Here is a 26,352-nt window from a genome sequence, read left to right as displayed (position 1 = left end):
CGGGGAGGGGCCAGGAGCCCTGCTCGCTTCAATCCCCTCACCGATAGACAGTTGCAGAAACTAGGATGCAAGAACCTTTCCTGGATGGGGTTTTGATTTTCACGAAAAGTGTGTCAGCTTTGCTTTCAGCATGAGTCTGATTTCCAAAAAATGCATTTTGAACAATTTAAAGATTTGATCTGCGTTGGCCGGGAATCGAACCCGGGTCAACTGCTTGGAAGGCAGCTATGCTCACCACTATACCACCAACGCCTGCCTGTCTGGGCTATCTGATGGAGCGGCCCTTAGAAATAAGAATAAGTCATTGGCTGGGAATGAAAAAAGCTTGCGTTTGACGCAGAAGCAGTTCGCATCATGAGGTCTTGCCGGTCAGCCCAACATTTCCCCGGGACCCCTTAAAAAAGGAGCTTGGTTTTAAGTTTGGTTTGATTGAACAGTACATTTTGTTGGCTGGGCTGGGACCCTCTCCTATTTAGCGCAAGAGTGGAACGAGGCAGCAAGTTCAAGGAATGACATTGCATCCAGGCACTTACAGCTCTTTGTGCCCTAATGCCATGACACAAAAACATAATTTGAAAAAAGTTAGCAGAGGATGGTTTCGATCCATCGACCTCTGGGTTATGGGCCCAGCACGCTTCCGCTGCGCCACTCTGCTGGTTGGAGAACAAGAGCTTTTCTGGGCTTTTACAGCCTACAAACCGACAACCCTAGACCCAGTTTCGAGTGAAGCGGGCAGTAGGCCTTACAAAGCCAAACAACCTGCAACCACGCACTCCCATCCCATGGCCTTTTGCAGACAGGCCTCATTTCTCTAGCTCACACCCTAACTGCCAACACCCCTTCCCCTTCTCTCTCTGTCTCTCTCTCTCTGTCTCTCTCTCTCATTCTCTCTCTCTCGCAAATAGATACTTTACTTCCCAGGTGCAACAAAACAAGCCTTCTCGAGCTGGCAGATATGGGAAGGAAGGAAGGAAGGGCCAGTTTGGAAACTCAACTCAATTACCATAAATCCCCTGCTAAGGGTTATGGGAGGGAGGAATGAAGGAACTTTGCTTCAGGGAAAGGGCTGCTGCTGCTTCAGCATGTGAGGAGCGCAGCCACACGTTTCACCTTCTTCAGTATGTTGGTTTACAGGATGAGAGAGATCCTGAAACCTCACTCTAATAGGCTGAGGTGCTGTGCTCGGTGGCCTGCTGGGACCAAGGCCCGTCAGGGCAAGGCGAATAGGCCTTTGTCAGGCCTTCGTCAGGGCTTTGTCGGGGAGGGGCCAGGAGCCCTGCTCGCTTCAATCCCCTCACCGATAGACAGTTGCAGAAACTAGGATGCAAGAACCTTTCCTGGATGGGGTTTTGATTTTCACGAAAAGTGTGTCAGCTTTGCTTTCAGCATGAGTCTGATTTCCAAAAAATGCATTTTGAACAATTTAAAGATTTGATCTGCGTTGGCCGGGAATCGAACCCGGGTCAACTGCTTGGAAGGCAGCTATGCTCACCACTATACCACCAACACCTGCCTGTCTGGGCTATCTGATGGAGCGCCCCTTAGAAATAAGAATAAGTCATTGGCTGGGAATGAAAAAAGCTTGCGTTTGACGCAGAAGCAGTTCGCATCATGAGGTCTTGCCGGTCAGCCCAACATTTCCCCGGGACCCCTTAAAAAAGGAGCTTGGTTTTAAGTTTGGTTTGATTGAACAGTACATTTTGTTGGCTGGGCTGGGACCCTCTCCTATTTAGCGCAAGAGTGGAACGAGGCAGCAAGTTCAAGGAATGACATTGCATCCAGGCACTTACAGCTCTTTGTGCCCTAATGCCATGACACAAAAACATAATTTGAAAAAAGTTAGCAGAGGATGGTTTCGATCCATCGACCTCTGGGTTATGGGCCCAGCACGCTTCCGCTGCGCCACTCTGCTGGTTGGAGAACAAGAGCTTTTCTGGGCTTTTACAGCCTACAAACCGACAACCCTAGACCCAGTTTCGAGTGAAGCGGGCAGTAGGCCTTACAAAGCCAAACAACCTGCAACCACGCACTCCCATCCCATGGCCTTTTGCAGACAGGCCTCATTTCTCTAGCTCACACCCTAACTGCCAACACCCCTTCCCCTTCTCTCTCTGTCTCTCTCTCTCTGTCTCTCTCTCTCATTCTCTCTCTCTCGCAAATAGATACTTTACTTCCCAGGTGCAACAAAACAAGCCTTCTCGAGCTGGCAGATATGGGAAGGAAGGAAGGAAGGGCCAGTTTGGAAACTCAACTCAATTACCATAAATCCCCTGCTAAGGGTTATGGGAGGGAGGAATGAAGGAACTTTGCTTCAGGGAAAGGGCTGCTGCTGCTTCAGCATGTGAGGAGCGCAGCCACACGTTTCACCTTCTTCAGTATGTTGGTTTACAGGATGAGAGAGATCCTGAAACCTCACTCTAATAGGCTGAGGTGCTGTGCTCGGTGGCCTGCTGGGACCAAGGCCCGTCAGGGCAAGGCGAATAGGCCTTTGTCAGGCCTTCGTCAGGGCTTTGTCGGGGAGGGGCCAGGAGCCCCTCACCGATAGACAGTTGCAGAAACTAGGATGCAAGAACCTTTCCTGGATGGGGTTTTGATTTTCACGAAAAGTGTGTCAGCTTTGCTTTCAGCATGAGTCTGATTTCCAAAAAATGCATTTTGAACAATTTAAAGATTTGATCTGCGTTGGCCGGGAATCGAACCCGGGTCAACTGTTTGGAAGGCAGCTATGCTCACCACTACACCACCAACGCCTGCCTGTCTGGGCTATCTGATGGAGCGGCCCTTAGAAATAAGAATAAGTCATTGGCTGGGAATGAAAAAAGCTTGCGTTTGACGCAGAAGCAGTTCGCATCATGAGGTCTTGCCGGTCAGCCCAACATTTCCCCGGGACCCCTTAAAAAAGGAGCTTGGTTTTAAGTTTGGTTTGATTGAACAGTGCATTTTGTTGGCTGGGCTGGGACCCTCTCCTATTTAGCGCAAGAGTGGAACGAGGCAGCAAGTTCAAGGAATGACATTGCATCCAGGCACTTACAGCTCTTTGTGCCCTAATGCCATGACACAAAAACATAATTTGAAAAAAGTTAGCAGAGGATGGTTTCGATCCATCGACCTCTGGGTTATGGGCCCAGCACGCTTCCGCTGCGCCACTCTGCTGGTTGGAGAACAAAAGCTTTTCTGGGCTTTTACAGCCTACAAACCGACAACCCTAGACCCATTTTCGAGTGAAGCGGGCAGTAGGCCTTACAAAGCCAAACAACCTGCAACCACGCACTCCCATCCCATGGCCTTTTGCAGACAGGCCTCATTTCTCTAGCTCACACCCTAACTGCCAACACCCCTTCCCCTTCTCTCTCTGTCTCTCTCTCTCTGTCTCTCTCTCTCATTCTCTCTCTCTCGCAAATAGATACTTTACTTCCCAGGTGCAACAAAACAAGCCTTCTCGAGCTGGCAGATATGGGAAGGAAGGAAGGAAGGGCCAGTTTGGAAACTCAACTCAATTACCATAAATCCCCTGCTAAGGGTTATGGGAGGGAGGAATGAAGGAACTTTGCTTCAGGGAAAGGGCTGCTGCTGCTTCAGCATGTGAGGAGCGCAGCCACACGTTTCACCTTCTTCAGTATGTTGGTTTACAGGATGAGAGAGATCCTGAAACCTCACTCTAATAGGCTGAGGTGCTGTGCTCGGTGGCCTGCTGGGACCAAGGCCCGTCAGGGCAAGGCGAATAGGCCTTTGTCAGGCCTTCGTCAGGGCTTTGTCGGGGAGGGGCCAGGAGCCCTGCTCGCTTCAATCCCCTCACCGATAGACAGTTGCAGAAACTAGGATGCAAGAACCTTTCCTGGATGGGGTTTTGATTTTCACGAAAAGTGTGTCAGCTTTGCTTTCAGCATGAGTCTGATTTCCAAAAAATGCATTTTGAACAATTTAAAGATTTGATCTGCGTTGGCCGGGAATCAAACCCGGGTCAACTGCTTGGAAGGCAGCTATGCTCACCACTATACCACCAACGCCTGCCTGTCTGGGCTATCTGATGGAGCGGCCCTTAGAAATAAGAATAAGTCATTGGCTGGGAATGAAAAAAGCTTGCGTTTGACGCAGAAGCAGTTCGCATCATGAGGTCTTGCCGGTCAGCCCAACATTTCCCCGGGACCCCTTAAAAAAGGAGCTTGGTTTTAAGTTTGGTTTGATTGAACAGTACATTTTGTTGGCTGGGCTGGGACCCTCTCCTATTTAGCGCAAGAGTGGAACGAGGCAGCAAGTTCAAGGAATGACATTGCATCCAGGCACTTACAGCTCTTTGTGCCCTAATGCCATGACACAAAAACATAATTTGAAAAAAGTTAGCAGAGGATGGTTTCGATCCATCGACCTCTGGGTTATGGGCCCAGCACGCTTCCGCTGCGCCACTCTGCTGGTTGGAGAACAAGAGCTTTTCTGGGCTTTTACAGCCTACAAACCGACAACCCTAGACCCAGTTTCGAGTGAAGCGGGCAGTAGGCCTTACAAAGCCAAACAACCTGCAACCACGCACTCCCATCCCATGGCCTTTTGCAGACAGGCCTCATTTCTCTAGCTCACACCCTAACTGCCAACACCCCTTCCCCTTCTCTCTCTGTCTCTCTCTCTCTGTCTCTCTCTCTCATTCTCTCTCTCTCGCAAATAGATACTTTACTTCCCAGGTGCAACAAAACAAGCCTTCTCGAGCTGGCAGATATGGGAAGGAAGGAAGGAAGGGCCAGTTTGGAAACTCAACTCAATTACCATAAATCCCCTGCTAAGGGTTATGGGAGGGAGGAATGAAGGAACTTTGCTTCAGGGAAAGGGCTGCTGCTGCTTCAGCATGTGAGGAGCGCAGCCACACGTTTCACCTTCTTCAGTATGTTGGTTTACAGGATGAGAGAGATCCTGAAACCTCACTCTAATAGGCTGAGGTGCTGTGCTCGGTGGCCTGCTGGGACCAAGGCCCGTCAGGGCAAGGCGAATAGGCCTTTGTCAGGCCTTCGTCAGGGCTTTGTCGGGGAGGGGCCAGGAGCCCCTCACCGATAGACAGTTGCAGAAACTAGGATGCAAGAACCTTTCCTGGATGGGGTTTTGATTTTCACGAAAAGTGTGTCAGCTTTGCTTTCAGCATGAGTCTGATTTCCAAAAAATGCATTTTGAACAATTTAAAGATTTGATCTGCGTTGGCCGGGAATCGAACCCGGGTCAACTGTTTGGAAGGCAGCTATGCTCACCACTACACCACCAACGCCTGCCTGTCTGGGCTATCTGATGGAGCGGCCCTTAGAAATAAGAATAAGTCATTGGCTGGGAATGAAAAAAGCTTGCGTTTGACGCAGAAGCAGTTCGCATCATGAGGTCTTGCCGGTCAGCCCAACATTTCCCCGGGACCCCTTAAAAAAGGAGCTTGGTTTTAAGTTTGGTTTGATTGAACAGTGCATTTTGTTGGCTGGGCTGGGACCCTCTCCTATTTAGCGCAAGAGTGGAACGAGGCAGCAAGTTCAAGGAATGACATTGCATCCAGGCACTTACAGCTCTTTGTGCCCTAATGCCATGACACAAAAACATAATTTGAAAAAAGTTAGCAGAGGATGGTTTCGATCCATCGACCTCTGGGTTATGGGCCCAGCACGCTTCCGCTGCGCCACTCTGCTGGTTGGAAAACAAAAGCTTTTCTGGGCTTTTACAGCCTACAAACCGACAACCCTAGACCCATTTTCGAGTGAAGCGGGCAGTAGGCCTTACAAAGCCAAACAACCTGCAACCACGCACTCCCATCCCATGGCCTTTTGCAGACAGGCCTCATTTCTCTAGCTCACACCCTAACTGCCAACACCCCTTCCCCTTCTCTCTCTGTCTCTCTCTCTCTGTCTCTCTCTCTCATTCTCTCTCTCTCGCAAATAGATACTTTACTTCCCAGGTGCAACAAAACAAGCCTTCTCGAGCTGGCAGATATGGGAAGGAAGGAAGGAAGGGCCAGTTTGGAAACTCAACTCAATTACCATAAATCCCCTGCTAAGGGTTATGGGAGGGAGGAATGAAGGAACTTTGCTTCAGGGAAAGGGCTGCTGCTGCTTCAGCATGTGAGGAGCGCAGCCACACGTTTCACCTTCTTCAGTATGTTGGTTTACAGGATGAGAGAGATCCTGAAACCTCACTCTAATAGGCTGAGGTGCTGTGCTCGGTGGCCTGCTGGGACCAAGGCCCGTCAGGGCAAGGCGAATAGGCCTTTGTCAGGCCTTCGTCAGGGCTTTGTCGGGGAGGGGCCAGGAGCCCTGCTCGCTTCAATCCCCTCACCGATAGACAGTTGCAGAAACTAGGATGCAAGAACCTTTCCTGGATGGGGTTTTGATTTTCACGAAAAGTGTGTCAGCTTTGCTTTCAGCATGAGTCTGATTTCCAAAAAATGCATTTTGAACAATTTAAAGATTTGATCTGCGTTGGCCGGGAATCGAACCCGGGTCAACTGCTTGGAAGGCAGCTATGCTCACCACTATACCACCAACGCCTGCCTGTCTGGGCTATCTGATGGAGCGGCCCTTAGAAATAAGAATAAGTCATTGGCTGGGAATGAAAAAAGCTTGCGTTTGACGCAGAAGCAGTTCGCATCATGAGGTCTTGCCGGTCAGCCCAACATTTCCCCGGGACCCCTTAAAAAAGGAGCTTGGTTTTAAGTTTGGTTTGATTGAACAGTACATTTTGTTGGCTGGGCTGGGACCCTCTCCTATTTAGCGCAAGAGTGGAACGAGGCAGCAAGTTCAAGGAATGACATTGCATCCAGGCACTTACAGCTCTTTGTGCCCTAATGCCATGACACAAAAACATAATTTGAAAAAAGTTAGCAGAGGATGGTTTCGATCCATCGACCTCTGGGTTATGGGCCCAGCACGCTTCCGCTGCGCCACTCTGCTGGTTGGAGAACAAGAGCTTTTCTGGGCTTTTACAGCCTACAAACCGACAACCCTAGACCCAGTTTCGAGTGAAGCGGGCAGTAGGCCTTACAAAGCCAAACAACCTGCAACCACGCACTCCCATCCCATGGCCTTTTGCAGACAGGCCTCATTTCTCTAGCTCACACCCTAACTGCCAACACCCCTTCCCCTTCTCTCTCTGTCTCTCTCTCTCTGTCTCTCTCTCTCATTCTCTCTCTCTCGCAAATAGATACTTTACTTCCCAGGTGCAACAAAACAAGCCTTCTCGAGCTGGCAGATATGGGAAGGAAGGAAGGAAGGGCCAGTTTGGAAACTCAACTCAATTACCATAAATCCCCTGCTAAGGGTTATGGGAGGGAGGAATGAAGGAACTTTGCTTCAGGGAAAGGGCTGCTGCTGCTTCAGCATGTGAGGAGCGCAGCCACACGTTTCACCTTCTTCAGTATGTTGGTTTACAGGATGAGAGAGATCCTGAAACCTCACTCTAATAGGCTGAGGTGCTGTGCTCGGTGGCCTGCTGGGACCAAGGCCCGTCAGGGCAAGGCGAATAGGCCTTTGTCAGGCCTTCGTCAGGGCTTTGTCGGGGAGGGGCCAGGAGCCCTGCTCGCTTCAATCCCCTCACCGATAGACAGTTGCAGAAACTAGGATGCAAGAACCTTTCCTGGATGGGGTTTTGATTTTCACGAAAAGTGTGTCAGCTTTGCTTTCAGCATGAGTCTGATTTCCAAAAAATGCATTTTGAACAATTTAAAGATTTGATCTGCGTTGGCCGGGAATCAAACCCGGGTCAACTGCTTGGAAGGCAGCTATGCTCACCACTATACCACCAACGCCTGCCTTTCTGGGCTATCTGATGGAGCGGCCCTTAGAAATAAGAATAAGTCATTGGCTGGGAATGAAAAAAGCTTGCGTTTGACGCAGAAGCAGTTCGCATCATGAGGTCTTGCCGGTCAGCCCAACATTTCCCCGGGACCCCTTAAAAAAGGAGCTTGGTTTTAAGTTTGGTTTGATTGAACAGTACATTTTGTTGGCTGGGCTGGGACCCTCTCCTATTTAGCGCAAGAGTGGAACGAGGCAGCAAGTTCAAGGAATGACATTGCATCCAGGCACTTACAGCTCTTTGTGCCCTAATGCCATGACACAAAAACATAATTTGAAAAAAGTTAGCAGAGGATGGTTTCGATCCATCGACCTCTGGGTTATGGGCCCAGCACGCTTCCGCTGCGCCACTCTGCTGGTTGGAGAACAAGAGCTTTTCTGGGCTTTTACAGCCTACAAACCGACAACCCTAGACCCAGTTTCGAGTGAAGCGGGCAGTAGGCCTTACAAAGCCAAACAACCTGCAACCACGCACTCCCATCCCATGGCCTTTTGCAGACAGGCCTCATTTCTCTAGCTCACACCCTAACTGCCAACACCCCTTCCCCTTCTCTCTCTGTCTCTCTCTCTCTGTCTCTCTCTCTCATTCTCTCTCTCTCGCAAATAGATACTTTACTTCCCAGGTGCAACAAAACAAGCCTTCTCGAGCTGGCAGATATGGGAAGGAAGGAAGGAAGGGCCAGTTTGGAAACTCAACTCAATTACCATAAATCCCCTGCTAAGGGTTATGGGAGGGAGGAATGAAGGAACTTTGCTTCAGGGAAAGGGCTGCTGCTGCTTCAGCATGTGAGGAGCGCAGCCACACGTTTCACCTTCTTCAGTATGTTGGTTTACAGGATGAGAGAGATCCTGAAACCTCACTCTAATAGGCTGAGGTGCTGTGCTCGGTGGCCTGCTGGGACCAAGGCCCGTCAGGGCAAGGCGAATAGGCCTTTGTCAGGCCTTCGTCAGGGCTTTGTCGGGGAGGGGCCAGGAGCCCCTCACCGATAGACAGTTGCAGAAACTAGGATGCAAGAACCTTTCCTGGATGGGGTTTTGATTTTCACGAAAAGTGTGTCAGCTTTGCTTTCAGCATGAGTCTGATTTCCAAAAAATGCATTTTGAACAATTTAAAGATTTGATCTGCGTTGGCCGGGAATCGAACCCGGGTCAACTGTTTGGAAGGCAGCTATGCTCACCACTACACCACCAACGCCTGCCTGTCTGGGCTATCTGATGGAGCGGCCCTTAGAAATAAGAATAAGTCATTGGCTGGGAATGAAAAAAGCTTGCGTTTGACGCAGAAGCAGTTCGCATCATGAGGTCTTGCCGGTCAGCCCAACATTTCCCCGGGACCCCTTAAAAAAGGAGCTTGGTTTTAAGTTTGGTTTGATTGAACAGTGCATTTTGTTGGCTGGGCTGGGACCCTCTCCTATTTAGCGCAAGAGTGGAACGAGGCAGCAAGTTCAAGGAATGACATTGCATCCAGGCACTTACAGCTCTTTGTGCCCTAATGCCATGACACAAAAACATAATTTGAAAAAAGTTAGCAGAGGATGGTTTCGATCCATCGACCTCTGGGTTATGGGCCCAGCACGCTTCCGCTGCGCCACTCTGCTGGTTGGAGAACAAAAGCTTTTCTGGGCTTTTACAGCCTACAAACCGACAACCCTAGACCCATTTTCGAGTGAAGCGGGCAGTAGGCCTTACAAAGCCAAACAACCTGCAACCACGCACTCCCATCCCATGGCCTTTTGCAGACAGGCCTCATTTCTCTAGCTCACACCCTAACTGCCAACACCCCTTCCCCTTCTCTCTCTGTCTCTCTCTCTCTGTCTCTCTCTCTCATTCTCTCTCTCTCGCAAATAGATACTTTACTTCCCAGGTGCAACAAAACAAGCCTTCTCGAGCTGGCAGATATGGGAAGGAAGGAAGGAAGGGCCAGTTTGGAAACTCAACTCAATTACCATAAATCCCCTGCTAAGGGTTATGGGAGGGAGGAATGAAGGAACTTTGCTTCAGGGAAAGGGCTGCTGCTGCTTCAGCATGTGAGGAGCGCAGCCACACGTTTCACCTTCTTCAGTATGTTGGTTTACAGGATGAGAGAGATCCTGAAACCTCACTCTAATAGGCTGAGGTGCTGTGCTCGGTGGCCTGCTGGGACCAAGGCCCGTCAGGGCAAGGCGAATAGGCCTTTGTCAGGCCTTCGTCAGGGCTTTGTCGGGGAGGGGCCAGGAGCCCTGCTCGCTTCAATCCCCTCACCGATAGACAGTTGCAGAAACTAGGATGCAAGAACCTTTCCTGGATGGGGTTTTGATTTTCACGAAAAGTGTGTCAGCTTTGCTTTCAGCATGAGTCTGATTTCCAAAAAATGCATTTTGAACAATTTAAAGATTTGATCTGCGTTGGCCGGGAATCGAACCCGGGTCAACTGCTTGGAAGGCAGCTATGCTCACCACTATACCACCAACGCCTGCCTGTCTGGGCTATCTGATGGAGCGCCCCTTAGAAATAAGAATAAGTCATTGGCTGGGAATGAAAAAAGCTTGCGTTTGACGCAGAAGCAGTTCGCATCATGAGGTCTTGCCGGTCAGCCCAACATTTCCCCGGGACCCCTTAAAAAAGGAGCTTGGTTTTAAGTTTGGTTTGATTGAACAGTACATTTTGTTGGCTGGGCTGGGACCCTCTCCTATTTAGCGCAAGAGTGGAACGAGGCAGCAAGTTCAAGGAATGACATTGCATCCAGGCACTTACAGCTCTTTGTGCCCTAATGCCATGACACAAAAACATAATTTGAAAAAAGTTAGCAGAGGATGGTTTCGATCCATCGACCTCTGGGTTATGGGCCCAGCACGCTTCCGCTGCGCCACTCTGCTGGTTGGAGAACAAGAGCTTTTCTGGGCTTTTACAGCCTACAAACCGACAACCCTAGACCCAGTTTCGAGTGAAGCGGGCAGTAGGCCTTACAAAGCCAAACAACCTGCAACCACGCACTCCCATCCCATGGCCTTTTGCAGACAGGCCTCATTTCTCTAGCTCACACCCTAACTGCCAACACCCCTTCCCCTTCTCTCTCTGTCTCTCTCTCTCTGTCTCTCTCTCTCATTCTCTCTCTCTCGCAAATAGATACTTTACTTCCCAGGTGCAACAAAACAAGCCTTCTCGAGCTGGCAGATATGGGAAGGAAGGAAGGAAGGGCCAGTTTGGAAACTCAACTCAATTACCATAAATCCCCTGCTAAGGGTTATGGGAGGGAGGAATGAAGGAACTTTGCTTCAGGGAAAGGGCTGCTGCTGCTTCAGCATGTGAGGAGCGCAGCCACACGTTTCACCTTCTTCAGTATGTTGGTTTACAGGATGAGAGAGATCCTGAAACCTCACTCTAATAGGCTGAGGTGCTGTGCTCGGTGGCCTGCTGGGACCAAGGCCCGTCAGGGCAAGGCGAATAGGCCTTTGTCAGGCCTTCGTCAGGGCTTTGTCGGGGAGGGGCCAGGAGCCCTGCTCGCTTCAATCCCCTCACCGATAGACAGTTGCAGAAACTAGGATGCAAGAACCTTTCCTGGATGGGGTTTTGATTTTCACGAAAAGTGTGTCAGCTTTGCTTTCAGCATGAGTCTGATTTCCAAAAAATGCATTTTGAACAATTTAAAGATTTGATCTGCGTTGGCCGGGAATCGAACCCGGGTCAACTGCTTGGAAGGCAGCGATGCTCACCACTATACCACCAACGCCTGCCTGTCTGGGCTATCTGATGGAGCGGCCCTTAGAAATAAGAATAAGTCATTGGCTGGGAATGAAAAAAGCTTGCGTTTGACGCAGAAGCAGTTCGCATCATGAGGTCTTGCCGGTCAGCCCAACATTTCCCCGGGACCCCTTAAAAAAGGAGCTTGGTTTTAAGTTTGGTTTGATTGAACAGTACATTTTGTTGGCTGGGCTGGGACCCTCTCCTATTTAGCGCAAGAGTGGAACGAGGCAGCAAGTTCAAGGAATGACATTGCATCCAGGCACTTACAGCTCTTTGTGCCCTAATGCCATGACACAAAAACATAATTTGAAAAAAGTTAGCAGAGGATGGTTTCGATCCATCGACCTCTGGGTTATGGGCCCAGCACGCTTCCGCTGCGCCACTCTGCTGGTTGGAGAACAAGAGCTTTTCTGGGCTTTTACAGCCTACAAACCGACAACCCTAGACCCAGTTTCGAGTGAAGCGGGCAGTAGGCCTTACAAAGCCAAACAACCTGCAACCACGCACTCCCATCCCATGGCCTTTTGCAGACAGGCCTCATTTCTCTAGCTCACACCCTAACTGCCAACACCCCTTCCCCTTCTCTCTCTGTCTCTCTCTCTCTGTCTCTCTCTCTCATTCTCTCTCTCTCGCAAATAGATACTTTACTTCCCAGGTGCAACAAAACAAGCCTTCTCGAGCTGGCAGATATGGGAAGGAAGGAAGGAAGGGCCAGTTTGGAAACTCAACTCAATTACCATAAATCCCCTGCTAAGGGTTATGGGAGGGAGGAATGAAGGAACTTTGCTTCAGGGAAAGGGCTGCTGCTGCTTCAGCATGTGAGGAGCGCAGCCACACGTTTCACCTTCTTCAGTATGTTGGTTTACAGGATGAGAGAGATCCTGAAACCTCACTCTAATAGGCTGAGGTGCTGTGCTCGGTGGCCTGCTGGGACCAAGGCCCGTCAGGGCAAGGCGAATAGGCCTTTGTCAGGCCTTCGTCAGGGCTTTGTCGGGGAGGGGCCAGGAGCCCTGCTCGCTTCAATCCCCTCACCGATAGACAGTTGCAGAAACTAGGATGCAAGAACCTTTCCTGGATGGGGTTTTGATTTTCACGAAAAGTGTGTCAGCTTTGCTTTCAGCATGAGTCTGATTTCCAAAAAATGCATTTTGAACAATTTAAAGATTTGATCTGCGTTGGCCGGGAATCGAACCCGGGTCAACTGCTTGGAAGGCAGCTATGCTCACCACTATACCACCAACGCCTGCCTGTCTGGGCTATCTGATGGAGCGGCCCTTAGAAATAAGAATAAGTCATTGGCTGGGAATGAAAAAAGCTTGCGTTTGACGCAGAAGCAGTTCGCATCATGAGGTCTTGCCGGTCAGCCCAACATTTCCCCGGGACCCCTTAAAAAAGGAGCTTGGTTTTAAGTTTGGTTTGATTGAACAGTGCATTTTGTTGGCTGGGCTGGGACCCTCTCCTATTTAGCGCAAGAGTGGAACGAGGCAGCAAGTTCAAGGAATGACATTGCATCCAGGCACTTACAGCTCTTTGTGCCCTAATGCCATGACACAAAAACATAATTTGAAAAAAGTTAGCAGAGGATGGTTTCGATCCATCGACCTCTGGGTTATGGGCCCAGCACGCTTCCGCTGCGCCACTCTGCTGGTTGGAGAACAAAAGCTTATCTGGGCTTTTACAGCCTACAAACCGACAACCCTAGACCCAGTTTCGAGTGAAGCGGGCAGTAGGCCTTACAAAGCCAAACAACCTGCAACCACGCACTCCCATCCCATGGCCTTTTGCAGACAGGCCTCATTTCTCTAGCTCACACCCTAACTGCCAACACCCCTTCCCCTTCTCTGTCTGTCTCTCTCTCTCTGTCTCTCTCTCTCATTCTCTCTCTCTCGCAAATAGATACTTTACTTCCCAGGTGCAACAAAACAAGCCTTCTCGAGCTGGCAGATATGGGAAGGAAGGAAGGAAGGGCCAGTTTGGAAACTCAACTCAATTACCATAAATCCCCTGCTAAGGGTTTTGGGAGGGAGGAATGAAGGAACTTTGCTTCAGGGAAAGGGCTGCTGCTGCTTCAGCATGTGAGGAGCGCAGCCACACGTTTCACCTTCTTCAGTATGTTGGTTTACAGGATGAGAGAGATCCTGAAACCTCACTCTAATAGGCTGAGGTGCTGTGCTCGGTGGCCTGCTGGGACCAAGGCCCGTCAGGGCAAGGCGAATAGGCCTTTGTCAGGCCTTCGTCAGGGCTTTGTCGGGGAGGGGCCAGGAGCCCTGCTCGCTTCAATCCCCTCACCGATAGACAGTTGCAGAAACTAGGATGCAAGAACCTTTCCTGGATGGGGTTTTGATTTTCACGAAAAGTGTGTCAGCTTTGCTTTCAGCATGAGTCTGATTTCCAAAATATGCATTTTGAACAATTTAAAGATTTGATCTGCGTTGGCCGGGAATCGAACCCGGGTCAACTGCTTGGAAGGCAGCTATGCTCACCACTATACCACCAACGCCTGCCTGTCTGGGCTATCTGATGGAGCGGCCCTTAGAAATAAGAATAAGTCATTGGCTGGGAATGAAAAAAGCTTGCGTTTGACGCAGAAGCAGTTCGCATCATGAGGTCTTGCCGGTCAGCCCAACATTTCCCCGGGACCCCTTAAAAAAGGAGCTTGGTTTTAAGTTTGGTTTGATTGAACAGTACATTTTGTTGGCTGGGCTGGGACCCTCTCCTATTTAGCGCAAGAGTGGAACGAGGCAGCAAGTTCAAGGAATGACATTGCATCCAGGCACTTACAGCTCTTTGTGCCCTAATGCCATGACACAAAAACATAATTTGAAAAAAGTTAGCAGAGGATGGTTTCGATCCATCGACCTCTGGGTTATGGGCCCAGCACGCTTCCGCTGCGCCACTCTGCTGGTTGGAGAACAAGAGCTTTTCTGGGCTTTTACAGCCTACAAACCGACAACCCTAGACCCAGTTTCGAGTGAAGCGGGCAGTAGGCCTTACAAAGCCAAACAACCTGCAACCACGCACTCCCATCCCATGGCCTTTTGCAGACAGGCCTCATTTCTCTAGCTCACACCCTAACTGCCAACACCCCTTCCCCTTCTCTCTCTGTCTCTCTCTCTCTGTCTCTCTCTCTCATTCTCTCTCTCTCGCAAATAGATACTTTACTTCCCAGGTGCAACAAAACAAGCCTTCTCGAGCTGGCAGATATGGGAAGGAAGGAAGGAAGGGCCAGTTTGGAAACTCAACTCAATTACCATAAATCCCCTGCTAAGGGTTATGGGAGGGAGGAATGAAGGAACTTTGCTTCAGGGAAAGGGCTGCTGCTGCTTCAGCATGTGAGGAGCGCAGCCACACGTTTCACCTTCTTCAGTATGTTGGTTTACAGGATGAGAGAGATCCTGAAACCTCACTCTAATAGGCTGAGGTGCTGTGCTCGGTGGCCTGCTGGGACCAAGGCCCGTCAGGGCAAGGCGAATAGGCCTTTGTCAGGCCTTCGTCAGGGCTTTGTCGGGGAGGGGCCAGGAGCCCTGCTCGCTTCAATCCCCTCACCGATAGACAGTTGCAGAAACTAGGATGCAAGAACCTTTCCTGGATGGGGTTTTGATTTTCACGAAAAGTGTGTCAGCTTTGCTTTCAGCATGAGTCTGATTTCCAAAAAATGCATTTTGAACAATTTAAAGATTTGATCTGCGTTGGCCGGGAATCGAACCCGGGTCAACTGCTTGGAAGGCAGCTATGCTCACCACTATACCACCAACGCCTGCCTGTCTGGGCTATCTGATGGAGCGGCCCTTAGAAATAAGAATAAGTCATTGGCTGGGAATGAAAAAAGCTTGCGTTTGACGCAGAAGCAGTTCGCATCATGAGGTCTTGCCGGTCAGCCCAACATTTCCCCGGGACCCCTTAAAAAAGGAGCTTGGTTTTAAGTTTGGTTTGATTGAACAGTACATTTTGTTGGCTGGGCTGGGACCCTCTCCTATTTAGCGCAAGAGTGGAACGAGGCAGCAAGTTCAAGGAATGACATTGCATCCAGGCACTTACAGCTCTTTGTGCCCTAATGCCATGACACAAAAACATAATTTGAAAAAAGTTAGCAGAGGATGGTTTCGATCCATCGACCTCTGGGTTATGGGCCCAGCACGCTTCCGCTGCGCCACTCTGCTGGTTGGAGAACAAGAGCTTTTCTGGGCTTTTACAGCCTACAAACCGACAACCCTAGACCCAGTTTCGAGTGAAGCGGGCAGTAGGCCTTACAAAGCCAAACAACCTGCAACCACGCACTCCCATCCCATGGCCTTTTGCAGACAGGCCTCATTTCTCTAGCTCACACCCTAACTGCCAACACCCCTTCCCCTTCTCTCTCTGTCTCTCTCTCTCTGTCTCTCTCTCTCATTCTCTCTCTCTCGCAAATAGATACTTTACTTCCCAGGTGCAACAAAACAAGCCTTCTCGAGCTGGCAGATATGGGAAGGAAGGAAGGAAGGGCCAGTTTGGAAACTCAACTCAATTACCATAAATCCCCTGCTAAGGGTTATGGGAGGGAGGAATGAAGGAACTTTGCTTCAGGGAAAGGGCTGCTGCTGCTTCAGCATGTGAGGAGCGCAGCCACACGTTTCACCTTCTTCAGTATGTTGGTTTACAGGATGAGAGAGATCCTGAAACCTCACTCTAATAGGCTGAGGTGCTGTGCTCGGTGGCCTGCTGGGACCAAGGCCCGTCAGGGCAAGGCGAATAGGCCTTTGTCAGGCCTTCGTCAGGGCTTTGTCGGGGAGGGGCCAGGAGCCCTGCTCGCTTCAATCCCCTCATCGATAGACAGTTGCAGAAACTAGGATGCAAGAACCTTTCCTGGATGGGGTTTTGATTTTCACGAAAAGTGTGTCAGCTTTGCTTTCAGCATGAGTCTGATTTCCAAAAAATGCATTTTGAACAATTTAAAGATTTGATCTGCGTTGGCCGGGAATCGAACCCGGGTCAACTGCTTGGAAGGCAGCTATGCTCACCACTATACCACCAACGCCTGCCTGTCTGGGCTATCTGATGGAGCGGCCCTTAGAAATAAGAATAAGTCATTGGCTGGGAATGAAAAAAGCTTGCGTTTGACGCAGAAGCAGTTCGCATCATGAGGTCTTGCCGGTCAGCCCAACATTTCCCCGGGACCCCTTAAAAAAGGAGCTTGGTTTTAAGTTTGGTTTGATTGAACAGTGCATTTTGTTGGCTGGGCTGGGACCCTCTCCTATTTAGCGCAAGAGTGGAACGAGGCAGCAAGTTCAAGGAATGACATTGCATCCAGGCACTTACAGCTCTTTGTGCCCTAATGCCATGACACAAAAACATAATTTGAAAAAAGTTAGCAGAGGATGGTTTCGATCCATCGACCTCTGGGTTATGGGCCCAGCACGCTTCCGCTGCGCCACTCTGCTGGTTGGAGAACAAAAGCTTTTCTGGGCTTTTACAGCCTACAAACCGACAACCCTAGACCCATTTTCGAGTGAAGCGGGCAGTAGGCCTTACAAAGCCAAACAACCTGCAACCACGCACTCCCATCCCATGGCCTTTTGCAGACAGGCCTCATTTCTCTAGCTCACACCCTAACTGCCAACACCCCTTCCCCTTCTCTCTCTGTCTCTCTCTCTCTGTCTCTCTCTCTCATTCTCTCTCTCTCGCAAATAGATACTTTACTTCCCAGGTGCAACAAAACAAGCCTTCTCGAGCTGGCAGATATGGGAAGGAAGGAAGGAAGGGCCAGTTTGGAAACTCAACTCAATTACCATAAATCCCCTACTAAGGGTTATGGGAGGGAGGAATGAAGGAACTTTGCTTCAGGGAAAGGGCTGCTGCTGCTTCAGCATGTGAGGAGCGCAGCCACACGTTTCACCTTCTTCAGTATGTTGGTTTACAGGATGAGAGAGATCCTGAAACCTCACTCTAATAGGCTGAGGTGCTGTGCTCGGTGGCCTGCTGGGACCAAGGCCCGTCAGGGCAAGGCGAATAGGCCTTTGTCAGGCCTTCGTCAGGGCTTTGTCGGGGAGGGGCCAGGAGCCCTGCTCGCTTCAATCCCCTCACCGATAGACAGTTGCAGAAACTAGGATGCAAAAACCTTTCCTGGATGGGGTTTTGATTTTCACGAAAAGTGTGTCAGCTTTGCTTTCAGCATGAGTCTGATTTCCAAAAAATGCATTTTGAACAATTTAAAGATTTGATCTGCGTTGGCCGGGAATCGAACCCGGGTCAACTGCTTGGAAGGCAGCTATGCTCACCACTATACCACCAACGCCTGCCTGTCTGGACTATCTGATGGAGCGGCCCTTAGAAATAAGAATAAGTCATTGGCTGGGAATGAAAAAAGCTTGCATTTGACGCAGAAGCAGTTCGCATCATGAGGTCTTGCCGGTCAGCCCAACATTTCCCCGGGACCCCTTAAAAAAGGAGCTTGGTTTTAAGTTTGGTTTGATTGAACAGTACATTTTGTTGGCTGGGCTGGGACCCTCTCCTATTTAGCGCAAGAGTGGAACGAGGCAGCAAGTTCAAGGAATGACATTGCATCCAGGCACTTACAGCTCTTTGTGCCCTAATGCCATGACACAAAAACATAATTTGAAAAAAGTTAGCAGAGGATGGTTTCGATCCATCGACCTCTGGGTTATGGGCCCAGCACGCTTCCGCTGCGCCACTCTGCTGGTTGGAGAACAAGAGCTTTTCTGGGCTTTTACAGCCTACAAACCGACAACCCTAGACCCAGTTTCGAGTGAAGCAGGCAGTAGGCCTTACAAAGCCAAACAACCTGCAACCACGCACTCCCATCCCATGGCCTTTTGCAGACAGGCCTCATTTCTCTAGCTCACACCCTAACTGCCAACACCCCTTCCCCTTCTCTCTCTGTCTCTCTCTCTCTGTCTCTCTCTCTCATTCTCTCTCTCTCGCAAATAGATACTTTACTTCCCAGGTGCAACAAAACAAGCCTTCTCGAGCTGGCAGATATGGGAAGGAAGGAAGGAAGGGCCAGTTTGGAAACTCAACTCAATTACCATAAATCCCCTGCTAAGGGTTATGGGAGGGAGGAATGAAGGAACTTTGCTTCAGGGAAAGGGCTGCTGCTGCTTCAGCATGTGAGGAGCGCAGCCACACGTTTCACCTTCTTCAGTATGTTGGTTTACAGGATGAGAGAGATCCTGAAACCTCACTCTAATAGGCTGAGGTGCTGTGCTCGGTGGCCTGCTGGGACCAAGGCCCGTCAGGCCAAGGCGAATAGGCCTTTGTCAGGCCTTCGTCAGGGCTTTGTCGGTGAGGGGCCAGGAGCCCTGCTCGCTTCAATCCCCTCACCGATAGACAGTTGCAGAAACTAGGATGCAAGAACCTTTCCTGGATGGGGTTTTGATTTTCACGAAAAGTGTGTCAGCTTTGCTTTCAGCATGAGTCTGATTTCCAAAAAATGCATTTTGAACAATTTAAAGATTTGATCTGCGTTGGCCGGGAATCGAACCCGGGTCAACTGCTTGGAAGGCAGCTATGCTCACCACTATACCACCAACGCCTGCCTGTCTGGGCTATCTGATGGAGCGGCCCTTAGAAATAAGAATAAGTCATTGGCTGGGAATGAAAAAAGCTTGCGTTTGACGCAGAAGCAGTTCGCATCATGAGGTCTTGCCGGTCAGCCCAACATTTCCCCGGGACCCCTTAAAAAAGGAGCTTGGTTTTAAGTTTGGTTTGATTGAACAGTGCATTTTGTTGGCTGGGCTGGGACCCTCTCCTATTTAGCGCAAGAGTGGAACGAGGCAGCAAGTTCAAGGAATGACATTGCATCCAGGCACTTACAGCTCTTTGTGCCCTAATGCCATGACACAAAAACATAATTTGAAAAAAGTTAGCAGAGGATGGTTTCGATCCATCGACCTCTGGGTTATGGGCCCAGCACGCTTCCGCTGCGCCACTCTGCTGGTTGGAGAACAAAAGCTTTTCTGGGCTTTTACAGCCTACAAACCGACAACCCTAGACCCATTTTCGAGTGAAGCGGGCAGTAGGCCTTACAAAGCCAAACAACCTGCAACCACGCACTCCCATCCCATGGCCTTTTGCAGACAGGCCTCATTTCTCTAGCTCACACCCTAACTGCCAACACCCCTTCCCCTTCTCTCTCTGTCTCTCTCTCTCTGTCTCTCTCTCTCATTCTCTCTCTCTCGCAAATAGATACTTTACTTCCCAGGAGCAACAAAACAAGCCTTCTCGAGCTGGCAGATATGGGAAGGAAGGAAGGAAGGGCCAGTTTGGAAACTCAACTCAATTACCATAAATCCCCTGCTAAGGGTTATGGGAGGGAGGAATGAAGGAACTTTGCTTCAGGGAAAGGGCTGCTGCTGCTTCAGCATGTGAGGAGCGCAGCCACACGTTTCACCTTCTTCAGTATGTTGGTTTACAGGATGAGAGAGATCCTGAAACCTCACTCTAATAGGCTGAGGTGCTGTGCTCGGTGGCCTGTTGGGACCAAGGCCCGTCAGGGCAAGGCGAATAGGCCTTTGTCAGGCCTTCGTCAGGGCTTTGTCGGGGAGGGGCCAGGAGCCCTGCTCGCTTCAATCCCCTCACCGATAGACAGTTGCAGAAACTAGGATGCAAGAACCTTTCCTGGATGGGGTTTTGATTTTCACGAAAAGTGTGTCAGCTTTGCTTTCAGCATGAGTCTGATTTCCAAAATATGCATTTTGAACAATTTAAAGATTTGATCTGCGTTGGCCGGGAATCGAACCCGGGTCAACTGCTTGGAAGGCAGCTATGCTCACCACTATACCACCAACGCCTGCCTGTCTGGGCTATCTGATGGAGCGGCCCTTAGAAATAAGAATAAGTCATTGGCTGGGAATGAAAAAAGCTTGCGTTTGACGCAGAAGCAGTTCGCATCATGAGGTCTTGCCGGTCAGCCCAACATTTCCCCGGGACCCCTTAAAAAAGGAGCTTGGTTTTAAGTTTGGTTTGATTGAACAGTGCATTTTGTTGGCTGGGCTGGGACCCTCTCCTATTTAGCGCAAGAGTGGAACGAGGCAGCAAGTTCAAGGAATGACATTGCATCCAGGCACTTACAGCTCTTTGTGCCCTAATGCCATGACACAAAAACATAATTTGAAAAAAGTTAGCAGAGGATGGTTTCGATCCATCGACCTCTGGGTTATGGGCCCAGCACGCTTCCGCTGCGCCACTCTGCTGGTTGGAGAACAAAAGCTTTTCTGGGCTTTTACAGCCTACAAACCGACAACCCTAGACCCATTTTCGAGTGAAGCGGGCAGTAGGCCTTACAAAGCCAAACAACCTGCAACCACGCACTCCCATCCCATGGCCTTTTGCAGACAGGCCTCATTTCTCTAGCTCACACCCTAACTGCCAACACCCCTTCCCCTTCTCTCTCTGTCTCTCTCTCTCTGTCTCTCTCTCTCATTCTCTCTCTCTCGCAAATAGATACTTTACTTCCCAGGTGCAACAAAACAAGCCTTCTCGAGCTGGCAGATATGGGAAGGAAGGAAGGAAGGGCCAGTTTGGAAACTCAACTCAATTACCATAAATCCCCTGCTAAGGGTTATGGGAGGGAGGAATGAAGGAACTTTGCTTCAGGGAAAGGGCTGCTGCTGCTTCAGCATGTGAGGAGCGCAGCCACACGTTTCACCTTCTTCAGTATGTTGGTTTACAGGATGAGAGAGATCCTGAAACCTCACTCTAATAGGCTGAGGTGCTGTGCTCGGTGGCCTGCTGGGACCAAGGCCCGTCAGGGCAAGGCGAATAGGCCTTTGTCAGGCCTTCGTCAGGGCTTTGTCGGGGAGGGGCCAGGAGCCCTGCTCGCTTCAATCCCCTCACCGATAGACAGTTGCAGAAACTAGGATGCAAGAACCTTTCCTGGATGGGGTTTTGATTTTCACGAAAAGTGTGTCAGCTTTGCTTTCAGCATGAGTCTGATTTCCAAAATATGCATTTTGAACAATTTAAAGATTTGATCTGCGTTGGCCGGGAATCGAACCCGGGTCAACTGCTTGGAAGGCAGCTATGCTCACCACTATACCACCAACGCCTGCCTGTCTGGGCTATCTGATGGAGCGGCCCTTAGAAATAAGAATAAGTCATTGGCTGGGAATGAAAAAAGCTTGCGTTTGACGCAGAAGCAGTTCGCATCATGAGGTCTTGCCGGTCAGCCCAACATTTCCCCGGGACCCCTTAAAAAAGGAGCTTGGTTTTAAGTTTGGTTTGATTGAACAGTACATTTTGTTGGCTGGGCTGGGACCCTCTCCTATTTAGCGCAAGAGTGGAACGAGGCAGCAAGTTCAAGGAATGACATTGCATCCAGGCACTTACAGCTCTTTGTGCCCTAATGCCATGACACAAAAACATAATTTGAAAAAAGTTAGCAGAGGATGGTTTCGATCCATCGACCTCTGGGTTATGGGCCCAGCACGCTTCCGCTGCGCCACTCTGCTGGTTGGAGAACAAAAGCTTTTCTGGGCTTTTACAGCCTACAAACCGACAACCCTAGACCCATTTTCGAGTGAAGCGGGCAGTAGGCCTTACAAAGCCAAACAACCTGCAACCACGCACTCCCATCCCATGGCCTTTTGCAGACAGGCCTCATTTCTCTAGCTCACACCCTAACTGCCAACACCCCTTCCCCTTCTCTCTCTGTCTCTCTCTCTCTGTCTCTCTCTCTCATTCTCTCTCTCTCGCAAATAGATACTTTACTTCCCAGGTGCAACAAAACAAGCCTTCTCGAGCTGGCAGATATGGGAAGGAAGGAAGGAAGGGCCAGTTTGGAAACTCAACTCAATTACCATAAATCCCCTGCTAAGGGTTATGGGAGGGAGGAATGAAGGAACTTTGCTTCAGGGAAAGGGCTGCTGCTGCTTCAGCATGTGAGGAGCGCAGCCACACGTTTCACCTTCTTCAGTATGTTGGTTTACAGGATGAGAGAGATCCTGAAACCTCACTCTAATAGGCTGAGGTGCTGTGCTCGGTGGCCTGCTGGGACCAAGGCCCGTCAGGGCAAGGCGAATAGGCCTTTGTCAGGCCTTCGTCAGGGCTTTGTCGGGGAGGGGCCAGGAGCCCTGCTCGCTTCAATCCCCTCACCGATAGACAGTTGCAGAAACTAGGATGCAAGAACCTTTCCTGGATGGGGTTTTGATTTTCACGAAAAGTGTGTCAGCTTTGCTTTCAGCATGAGTCTGATTTCCAAAATATGCATTTTGAACAATTTAAAGATTTGATCTGCGTTGGCCGGGAATCGAACCCGGGTCAACTGCTTGGAAGGCAGCTATGCTCACCACTATACCACCAACGCCTGCCTGTCTGGGCTATCTGATGGAGCGGCCCTTAGAAATAAGAATAAGTCATTGGCTGGGAATGAAAAAAGCTTGCGTTTGACGCAGAAGCAGTTCGCATCATGAGGTCTTGCCGGTCAGCCCAACATTTCCCCGGGACCCCTTAAAAAAGGAGCTTGGTTTTAAGTTTGGTTTGATTGAACAGTACATTTTGTTGGCTGGGCTGGGACCCTCTCCTATTTAGCGCAAGAGTGGAACGAGGCAGCAAGTTCAAGGAATGACATTGCATCCAGGCACTTACAGCTCTTTGTGCCCTAATGCCATGACACAAAAACATAATTTGAAAAAAGTTAGCAGAGGATGGTTTCGATCCATCGACCTCTGGGTTATGGGCCCAGCACGCTTCCGCTGCGCCACTCTGCTGGTTGGAGAACAAGAGCTTTTCTGGGCTTTTACAGCCTACAAACCGACAACCCTAGACCCAGTTTCGAGTGAAGCGGGCAGTAGGCCTTACAAAGCCAAACAACCTGCAACCACGCACTCCCATCCCATGGCCTTTTGCAGACAGGCCTCATTTCTCTAGCTCACACCCTAACTGCCAACACCCCTTCCCCTTCTCTCTCTGTCTCTCTCTCTCTGTCTCTCTCTCTCATTCTCTCTCTCTCTCGCAAATAGATACTTTACTTCCCAGGTGCAACAAAACAAGCCTTCTCGAGCTGGCAGATATGGGAAGGAAGGAAGGAAGGGCCAGTTTGGAAACTCAACTCAATTACCATAAATCCCCTGCTAAGGGTTATGGGAGGGAGGAATGAAGGAACTTTGCTTCAGGGAAAGGGCTGCTGCTGCTTCAGCATGTGAGGAGCGCAGCCACACGTTTCACCTTCTTCAGTATGTTGGTTTACAGGATGAGAGAGATCCTGAAACCTCACTCTAATAGGCTGAGGTGCTGTGCTCGGTGGCCTGCTGGGACCAAGGCCCGTCAGGGCAAGGCGAATAGGCCTTTGTCAGGCCTTCGTCAGGGCTTTGTCGGGGAGGGGCCAGGAGCCCTGCTCGCTTCAATCCCCTCACCGATAGACAGTTGCAGAAACTAGGATGCAAGAACCTTTCCTGGATGGGGTTTTGATTTTCACGAAAAGTGTGTCAGCTTTGCTTTCAGCATGAGTCTGATTTCCAAAAAATGCATTTTGAACAATTTAAAGATTTGATCTGCGTTGGCCGGGAATCGAACCCGGGTCAACTGCTTGGAAGGCAGCTATGCTCACCACTATACCACCAACGCCTGCCTGTCTGGGCTATCTGATGGAGCGGCCCTTAGAAATAAGAATAAGTCATTGGCTGGGAATGAAAAAAGCTTGCGTTTGACGCAGAAGCAGTTCGCATCATGAGGTCTTGCCGGTCAGCCCAACATTTCCCCGGGACCCCTTAAAAAAGGAGCTTGGTTTTAAGTTTGGTTTGATTGAACAGTACATTTTGTTGGCTGGGCTGGGACCCTCTCCTATTTAGCGCAAGAGTGGAACGAGGCAGCAAGTTCAAGGAATGACATTGCATCCAGGCACTTACAGCTCTTTGTGCCCTAATGCCATGACACAAAAACATAATTTGAAAAAAGTTAGCAGAGGATGGTTTCGATCCATCGACCTCTGGGTTATGGGCCCAGCACGCTTCCGCTGCGCCACTCTGCTGGTTGGAGAACAAGAGCTTTTCTGGGCTTTTACAGCCTACAAACCGACAACCCTAGACCCAGTTTCGAGTGAAGCGGGCAGTAGGCCTTACAAAGCCAAACAACCTGCAACCACGCACTCCCATCCCATGGCCTTTTGCAGACAGGCCTCATTTCTCTAGCTCACACCCTAACTGCCAACACCCCTTCCCCTTCTCTCTCTGTCTCTCTCTCTCTGTCTCTCTCTCTCATTCTCTCTCTCTCGCAAATAGATACTTTACTTCCCAGGTGCAACAAAACAAGCCTTCTCGAGCTGGCAGATATGGGAAGGAAGGAAGGAAGGGCCAGTTTGGAAACTCAACTCAATTACCATAAATCCCCTGCTAAGGGTTATGGGAGGGAGGAATGAAGGAACTTTGCTTCAGGGAAAGGGCTGCTGCTGCTTCAGCATGTGAGGAGCGCAGCCACACGTTTCACCTTCTTCAGTATGTTGGTTTACAGGATGAGAGAGATCCTGAAACCTCACTCTAATAGGCTGAGGTGCTGTGCTCGGTGGCCTGCTGGGACCAAGGCCCGTCAGGGCAAGGCGAATAGGCCTTTGTCAGGCCTTCGTCAGGGCTTTGTCGGGGAGGGGCCAGGAGCCCTGCTCGCTTCAATCCCCTCACCGATAGACAGTTGCAGAAACTAGGATGCAAAAACCTTTCCTGGATGGGGTTTTGATTTTCACGAAAAGTGTGTCAGCTTTGCTTTCAGCATGAGTCTGATTTCCAAAAAATGCATTTTGAACAATTTAAAGATTTGATCTGCGTTGGCCGGGAATCGAACCCGGGTCAACTGCTTGGAAGGCAGCTATGCTCACCACTATACCACCAACGCCTGCCTGTCTGGACTATCTGATGGAGCGGCCCTTAGAAATAAGAATAAGTCATTGGCTGGGAATGAAAAAAGCTTGCATTTGACGCAGAAGCAGTTCGCATCATGAGGTCTTGCCGGTCAGCCCAACATTTCCCCGGGACCCCTTAAAAAAGGAGCTTGGTTTTAAGTTTGGTTTGATTGAACAGTACATTTTGTTGGCTGGGCTGGGACCCTCTCCTATTTAGCGCAAGAGTGGAACGAGGCAGCAAGTTCAAGGAATGACATTGCATCCAGGCACTTACAGCTCTTTGTGCCCTAATGCCATGACACAAAAACATAATTTGAAAAAAGTTAGCAGAGGATGGTTTCGATCCATCGACCTCTGGGTTATGGGCCCAGCACGCTTCCGCTGCGCCACTCTGCTGGTTGGAGAACAAGAGCTTTTCTGGGCTTTTACAGCCTACAAACCGACAACCCTAGACCCAGTTTCGAGTGAAGCGGGCAGTAGGCCTTACAAAGCCAAACAACCTGCAACCACGCACTCCCATCCCATGGCCTTTTGCAGACAGGCCTCATTTCTCTAGCTCACACCCTAACTGCCAACACCCCTTCCCCTTCTCTCTCTGTCTCTCTCTCTCTGTCTCTCTCTCTCATTCTCTCTCTCTCGCAAATAGATACTTTACTTCCCAGGTGCAACAAAACAAGCCTTCTCGAGCTGGCAGATATGGGAAGGAAGGAAGGAAGGGCCAGTTTGGAAACTCAACTCAATTACCATAAATCCCCTGCTAAGGGTTATGGGAGGGAGGAATGAAGGAACTTTGCTTCAGGGAAAGGGCTGCTGCTGCTTCAGCATGTGAGGAGCGCAGCCACACGTTTCACCTTCTTCAGTATGTTGGTTTACAGGATGAGAGAGATCCTGAAACCTCACTCTAATAGGCTGAGGTGCTGTGCTCGGTGGCCTGCTGGGACCAAGGCCCGTCAGGGCAAGGCGAATAGGCCTTTGTCAGGCCTTCGTCAGGGCTTTGTC

At 50.0% G+C, this 26,352-nt stretch overlaps 14 non-coding genes across 14 annotated transcripts; all 14 read right to left on the bottom strand.

Moving 5' to 3' along the window:
* Positions 1-180: 180 nt before the first annotated feature.
* On the bottom strand, positions 181-252 carry TRNAG-UCC (transfer RNA glycine (anticodon UCC)). Its single transcript has one exon. It is a non-coding gene; the product is annotated as a tRNA-Gly (tRNA).
* Positions 253-6,433: 6,181 nt separating this feature from the next.
* On the bottom strand, positions 6,434-6,505 carry TRNAG-UCC (transfer RNA glycine (anticodon UCC)). The gene has a single exon. It is a non-coding gene; the product is annotated as a tRNA-Gly (tRNA).
* A 3,683-nt stretch (positions 6,506-10,188) lies between these two features.
* Positions 10,189-10,260, bottom strand: TRNAG-UCC (transfer RNA glycine (anticodon UCC)). The gene has a single exon. It is a non-coding gene; the product is annotated as a tRNA-Gly (tRNA).
* A 2,442-nt stretch (positions 10,261-12,702) lies between these two features.
* Positions 12,703-12,774, bottom strand: TRNAG-UCC (transfer RNA glycine (anticodon UCC)). Its single transcript has one exon. It is a non-coding gene; the product is annotated as a tRNA-Gly (tRNA).
* A 1,185-nt stretch (positions 12,775-13,959) lies between these two features.
* On the bottom strand, positions 13,960-14,031 carry TRNAG-UCC (transfer RNA glycine (anticodon UCC)). The gene has a single exon. It is a non-coding gene; the product is annotated as a tRNA-Gly (tRNA).
* A 1,185-nt stretch (positions 14,032-15,216) lies between these two features.
* Positions 15,217-15,288, bottom strand: TRNAG-UCC (transfer RNA glycine (anticodon UCC)). The gene has a single exon. It is a non-coding gene; the product is annotated as a tRNA-Gly (tRNA).
* Positions 15,289-16,473: 1,185 nt separating this feature from the next.
* TRNAG-UCC (transfer RNA glycine (anticodon UCC)) lies at positions 16,474-16,545 on the bottom strand. Its single transcript has one exon. It is a non-coding gene; the product is annotated as a tRNA-Gly (tRNA).
* A 1,185-nt stretch (positions 16,546-17,730) lies between these two features.
* TRNAG-UCC (transfer RNA glycine (anticodon UCC)) lies at positions 17,731-17,802 on the bottom strand. The gene has a single exon. It is a non-coding gene; the product is annotated as a tRNA-Gly (tRNA).
* Positions 17,803-18,987: 1,185 nt separating this feature from the next.
* Positions 18,988-19,059, bottom strand: TRNAG-UCC (transfer RNA glycine (anticodon UCC)). Its single transcript has one exon. It is a non-coding gene; the product is annotated as a tRNA-Gly (tRNA).
* A 1,185-nt stretch (positions 19,060-20,244) lies between these two features.
* TRNAG-UCC (transfer RNA glycine (anticodon UCC)) lies at positions 20,245-20,316 on the bottom strand. The gene has a single exon. It is a non-coding gene; the product is annotated as a tRNA-Gly (tRNA).
* Positions 20,317-21,501: 1,185 nt separating this feature from the next.
* On the bottom strand, positions 21,502-21,573 carry TRNAG-UCC (transfer RNA glycine (anticodon UCC)). The gene has a single exon. It is a non-coding gene; the product is annotated as a tRNA-Gly (tRNA).
* A 1,185-nt stretch (positions 21,574-22,758) lies between these two features.
* TRNAG-UCC (transfer RNA glycine (anticodon UCC)) lies at positions 22,759-22,830 on the bottom strand. The gene has a single exon. It is a non-coding gene; the product is annotated as a tRNA-Gly (tRNA).
* A 1,187-nt stretch (positions 22,831-24,017) lies between these two features.
* On the bottom strand, positions 24,018-24,089 carry TRNAG-UCC (transfer RNA glycine (anticodon UCC)). The gene has a single exon. It is a non-coding gene; the product is annotated as a tRNA-Gly (tRNA).
* Positions 24,090-25,274: 1,185 nt separating this feature from the next.
* TRNAG-UCC (transfer RNA glycine (anticodon UCC)) lies at positions 25,275-25,346 on the bottom strand. Its single transcript has one exon. It is a non-coding gene; the product is annotated as a tRNA-Gly (tRNA).
* Between the last annotated feature and the right edge of the window lie 1,006 nt (positions 25,347-26,352).

The sequence above is a fragment of the Ambystoma mexicanum genome, chromosome 6q (genome assembly GCF_040938575.1).
Source record: "Ambystoma mexicanum isolate Mex_15411 chromosome 6q, UKY_AmexF1_1, whole genome shotgun sequence".
NCBI classification, from domain to species: domain Eukaryota; kingdom Metazoa; phylum Chordata; class Amphibia; order Caudata; family Ambystomatidae; genus Ambystoma; species Ambystoma mexicanum.
The sequence above is the reverse complement of the archived record's forward strand: the minus strand, read 5'-3'. Positions and strand labels throughout refer to the sequence as shown.